Genomic DNA, 6,000 nt, shown 5'->3' with positions numbered 1-6,000 from the left:
CCATCTCTACCAAAAATACAAAACTTAACTGGGCATGGTGGTGTGCACCTGTAATCCCAGCTTCTCAGGAGACTGAGGCAGGAGAATCACTTGAACCCAGGAGGCGGAGGTTGCAGTGAGCCGAGATCGCACCATTGCACTCCAGCCTGTGTGACAAGAGCGAAACTCAAAAAAAGAAAAGAAAATGAGCCGGGCGCGGTGGCTCAAGCCTGTAATCCCAGCACTTTGGGAGGCCGAGGTGGGTGGATCACGAGGTCAAGAGATCGATGCCATCCTGGTCAACATGGTGAAACCCCGTCTCTACTAAAAATACAAAAAATTAGCTGGGCATGGTGGCGCGTGCCTGTAATCCCAGCTACTCAGGAGGCTGCGGCAGGAGAATTGCCTGAACCCAGGAGGCGGAGGTTGCAGTGAGCCAAGATCGCACCATTGCACTCCAGCCTGGGTAACAAGAACAAAACTCCCAAAAAAAAAAAAAAAAAAAAAAAAAAGAAAAGAAAATGAGAAGAGGTTTCTGGATCAGGAGCCCCCTGGAGTTTTTATTTTGTTCCTTTCCAAATGGATTTCCCCTTTTCTTGCCTCCAGGCATTTTATTTTTATAACAAGTATACACTGCCTTTTCTGATTTTCATTTGCCTCTGGCTACCAAGCTCATTTCTGCAGCAAACCCTGAGAGACTCTAGGAATCCTCCTTAGGAAACCTGAATACGGAAACCAAAATCAAATGCTGGGCCTATTCTACAACCCCCTTTGACCTGCCTCACCGTAGCCTAGCACCAAAGAATAGCGCCAGAGCCAGGGAGAGCCTTGCAGATCACCTATGTGGGTAGGTGGGGCCCAGTCATATTCCCAGGGGCCCACAGAGATGCTAACCAGCAAGCATGATACATTTCCTAAGAAATTCCATTTCTCTGAACAGTAAGTAATTTTATTTTATTTATTGATTCATTTATTTTCTGAGACAGGGTCTCACTTTGTCACCCAGGCTGGAGTACGATGTCGTAATCTCAGCTCACTGCAAACTCTGCCCCCTGGGCTCAAGAGATCCTCCCACTTCAGTCTCCCTAGTAGCTGGGACTACAGACATGCCGCCTCGTCCAGATAATTTTTGTATATTTTATAGAGACTGGGTTTTGCCACATTGCCAAAGTTGGTCTCAAACTCCTGGACTCAAATGATTCACCTGCCTCGGCCTTCCAAAGTGTTGAGATTACAGGTGTGAGTCATCCTGTCTGGCCAGCAAGTCATTTTAAACATTATCTTTCTTTTTTTTTTTTTTTTGAGACTGAGTCTTGTTCTGTCGCCCCAGGCTGGAGCGTAGGGGCTGACTGCTGTGCTCACTGCAACCTCCGCGTCTTGGGTTCAAGCGATTCTTATGTTCTCAGCCTCCACAGTAGTTGTGATTACAGGCACACATCACCATGCCTGGCTAAGTTTTGTATTTTTAGTAGAGATGGAGTTTCACCATGTTGACCAGGCTGGTCTTCAACTCCTGGCCTCAAGTCATCCACTTGTCTCGGCCTCCCAAAGTGCTGGGATTAAGGCGAGAGCGACTGTACCGGGCCATCAATAGTATTTTAAGTCATAGATGACAGAGCTGAGATTCAAACTGCAAGTTTAAGGCTGGATACTTTAAAGCATAGCTGCCTCTGTTGACCTAAGGGGTCTTGTTTTACACCGGAGTCCGTTTCAACTATGAAATGGCTTTGAATGCCCCTTGGGAAGTGTGACATTCTAATCTGTGCAGTGAGGTCGTTACTCTCTGAGCCTTCATACTCCCTAAATTTATTTCTTTAGCTCTACAAAATCCTCAATCCTTCAAGCAGAACTTGGGGAAATGCATTACACATTTTCTAGGGTGTGGGGAAGAGGAAGGAATACCAAATGGTTTGGTATAAAGGAGATTAGCACTCCTTCAGCAAGAAGTGCTACATAAATGCCGTAACCTGCCAGCCCTTGCCTTTCTTGACTCCATTCATTTTCTTTTCTTTTTTTCTTTTCTCTCTTTTTTTTTTTTTAATGAGACAAAGTCTCACCCTGTCACCAGGCGCCAGGCTGGAGTGCAGTGGCATGATCTCGGCTCACTGCAACCTCCGCCTCCCGGGGTTCAAGCAATTCTCCTGCCTCAGCCTTCCGGGTAGCTGGGACTACAGGTGCACACCACCATGCACACGTATTTTTAGTAGAGACGGGGTTTTACCACGTTGGCCAGGATGGTCTCAATCTCTTGACCTTGTGATCTGCCTGCCTTGGCCTCCCAAAGTGCTGGGATTACAGGCTTGAGCCACCGCACCCGGTCTCTTTTTTTCTTTTGAGACAGGGTCTCACTGTTGCCCAGGCTGTGGCAGGATCAGCCTTTACCACCTGGGCCTAAGCAATGCTCCCACCTCAGCCTCCCAAGTAGCTGGGTCTACAGGTGTACACCACCATGCCTAGCTAATTTTTTTTTTTTTTTTTGTAGAGATGGAGTTTCCCCCACATTGTGTTCCAACTCCTGGGCTCAAGTGATCCACATGCCTTAGCCTCCTTAAGTGCTGGGATTACAGGTGGAGCCCCGGTGCCTGCCTGGCAGCTCCATTCATTTTCTTCCCCAGGCATCTCCGTACTTCCCAGGTGTGAGGATGCCTGGGGAAGGCTCCCAAGGCTCCTTCCTCCCTGAAGCTCTCTCTCCCTTGGCCTCCCTGCCATCAGTTTCTCCCACATCCTTCATCATTGCTTCTCAGTTTCCTCTGTGGGCTCTCAGTCAACCTCGAAGGCTGTTTCTCAGGATTCTGAGCCCGCTCCTCTTTTATAAGCTCTCTCTAGACTGAAGACCCCCAAATCTCTTTCTCCATCCTGACTCCTCCTTTGCTCTGTGTCCAATTGTCTACTGGACTGTTTCACTTGGATGTTTCACAGCATCTCAAATCCAGTGAAACTAAGTTCATTATCCCTTCCTGCCCCTTCACCTGCAGCTGGTTCTGAATTCCCTAACTTGGTGAGTTGCCCAGCCTAGAAACAAGGAGCCATCCCTGACTCCTCCCTCCCTTTCTGCTGCACCCCACCCCCAGAAGACAATTGCTTATCAAGTCTGGCAGATTCTGCCTCCTCAACAACCCTCAAAGCCATCCCCCACTTTCCATCCTCCGGGATACTGCCGGCCATCGCCTGTTCCTTTTTTTTTAAGACGGAGTCTCACTCTGTTGCTAGGCTGGAGTGCAATGGGATGATCTTGGTTCACTGCAACCTCCGCCTCCCGGGTTCAAGCAATTCTACTGCCTCAGCCTTCCGAGTAGCTGGGACTATAGGCATGTGCTGCCATGCCTGGCTAACTTTTTGTATTTTTAGGAGAGACGGGGTTTCACCATATTGGCCAGGCTGGTCTCGAACTCCTGACCTTATGATCCGCCCACCTTGGCCTCCCAAAGTGCTGGGATTACAGGTGTGAGTCACTGTGCCCGGCCTATTGCAATAATCTTCTGACGGGTGCCCCCGGCTCTCCTCCCACCTCACAGGGAGTCATAGTCATCTTCCTAGAATGTTTTTCAAACTGCCCATGTCGTTTCCCTATTTAAGGTCCTTCAGTACTCCCACTGCTCTCAGGACAGTGACCCGCTCCAAGTGGTGTGCAATGTCCACCATGTTCTTCCAGTCTCTGCCTAGCCAGCGGCCCCATCTCTCACTGAACCCTGTGTTTCATCTCAGGTGTCAGCTCTGCAGATAAACTTGCCATTCTCTGGTTGAACAATGCTGTTCCAAGATCTTTCCCCTTCTTCTTATTCCCTAGCCAGCCCTTAATCATCTTTCTTGACCCCAGGCTCTCCCCCAGGGAAAACGCTTTAAGCATCCTTTGCTACTCATTGTCCCCTACACCCTTTCCGTCATGCTCCTGAAAGACTTTGAGGGCCTGACATTAGTTTACCCATTAGATTAGTAAACTTCTTGAGGTCAGGATCCAAGTTATATTCTTCCTTGTATTCCTAGAGCCTAGAGACCAGTACAGAGTGGGGCCCCAATAAATGTCTGCTGAGTGAATGGGTGGATGGATACATGGACGAACAGGTGGATGGATGGACAGACAGATGGATGAACAAATGGATGGATGGATGGCCTATTGCAATAATCTTCTTCTTTTTTTTTTTTTTGAGACAGAGTTTCACTCTTGTTACCCAGGCTGGAGTGCAATGGCGCGATCTCGGCTCACCGCAACCTCCGCCTCCTAGGTTCAGGCTATTCTCCTGCCTCAGCCTCCTGAGTAGCTGGGATTACAGGCACGCGCCACCATGCCCAGCTAATTTTTTGTATTTTTAGTAGAGACGGGGTTTCACCATGTTGACCAGGATGGTCTCGATCTCTTGACCTCGTGATCCACCCGCCTCGGCCTCCCAAAGTGCTGGGATTACAGGCTTGAGCCACTGCGCCCGGCCTGCAATAATCTTCTGATGGGTGAATGAATGAATGAATGAATGGACAGATGGATGGAAAGATGGACAAGTAAGATCTCCAGCCCAGACTGGATCTCTAAGGTCTCTGGGATGATGGGCAGAGCTAAGCCAGCCACATCTGCTTACTCTTTCCTCAGCCTCACACTCAGGTCCCCCTCACTTGGGATCAATGAGGAAAAGAAAGGTCTCACCACAGGAGAGGAGAGAGAAGATGTAGCATCAGGATGCTGGTGAGGGAGGAAAGAGAAGAAAAGATGACAGAAAAAGTGGCAGAGAAAGTTGGAAGCTGGAGGGCAGGGGCCCTACTTCCTGCCTGTAACAAGCCCCACTTCATCCCCAGCAGCCAACAAATACCAACCCAGAGGCGCTGGAAATAGAGTGCACAGAGAGGACATAAAGATACTGAAAAGGTTAGACACTTGTGAGAGTCCTGAGAAGCAGACGAGCCCCTAAGCGTGCCAAATCTCCTGCTAGAACGCCCAGCAGATAATCTCTTGGTGATGAGCTCCAATTGCACTGTCTCTGCCGATGTGGGTGCTGCTGGCCAGGTAGGGCCAGTCTAGATATGGTTATGTAAATGAGGTCAGCCAGAATGAGAATCTCTTTCTTTTTTTTTTTTTTTTTTTTTGAGAAGGGGTTTCGCTCTTGTTACCCAGGCTGGAGTGCAATGGCGCGATCTCGGCTCACCGCAACCTCCGCCTCCTGGGTTCAGGCAATTCTCCTGCCTCAGCCTCCTGAGTAGCTGGGATTACAGGCACGCGCCACCATGCCCAGCTAATGTTTTGTATTTTTAGTAGAGACGGGGTTTCACCATGTTGACCAGGATGGTCTCGATCTCTTGACCTCGTGATCCACCCGCCTCGGCCTCCCAAAGTGCTGGGATTACAGGCTTGAGTCACTGCGCCCGGCGAGAATCTCTTTCTTAAGGATATCCTAAGTAGTGATGTTTACTGGTTTTTCTGTGATTTCAACATCAGGCTTGTGCCTGTTTGTGTGGTGGGTAACCCCAGCATCACCTTTGACTCAACTCAATCCCAAAGCCCTTCCACATCCCTCAAGTCTTCTTTATCTGCAAATGGGCTATCTAAGACCAAGCCCAAATAATTGGCAGTAGGCAGAGAGAACAACATAATCAGGTGAGAGATTCTGGAAAAACAGCAAACAAGGTAGGTCCCACTCAGCTTCCTTCATCTCTAGCTCTGCGTAAACAGCTCCTAAGAAAAGTGCACTGGCAGTCTTTGGGTAGACACGCGGGGTGACCACCTGCCCTGGACTGCCTGAGATAGTCCTGCTGCCTTAGTGTAGTTAGGAACACTACCACACACTACTGACTATCGAAAGGATTCTGGTTTAGAGACACATTGTACAACTGCTTTGTTTACAGGGTGCTCTAAGATCTGGGAGAAATCCAAGTGTGACCGCAGTAACTGCTCTTCTTTTCCTGGATCTACCCTAAAGCCATTTCACAGCACAGGTTGGCATGTCCTCACAGGGAAATTTATCAACAGTCCCACGACTCCAGAGAGGACAAACCCAGACCAAAGAAGGAAATGTAGGAGTTTGCCCTTTCAGTAAA

The sequence above is a fragment of the Sapajus apella genome, unplaced genomic scaffold (genome assembly GCF_009761245.1).
Source record: "Sapajus apella isolate SASKATOON/1434 unplaced genomic scaffold, GSC_monkey_1.0 scaffold22, whole genome shotgun sequence".
Lineage (NCBI taxonomy): Eukaryota > Metazoa > Chordata > Mammalia > Primates > Cebidae > Sapajus > Sapajus apella.
Note: the sequence above shows the minus strand (reverse complement) of the source record.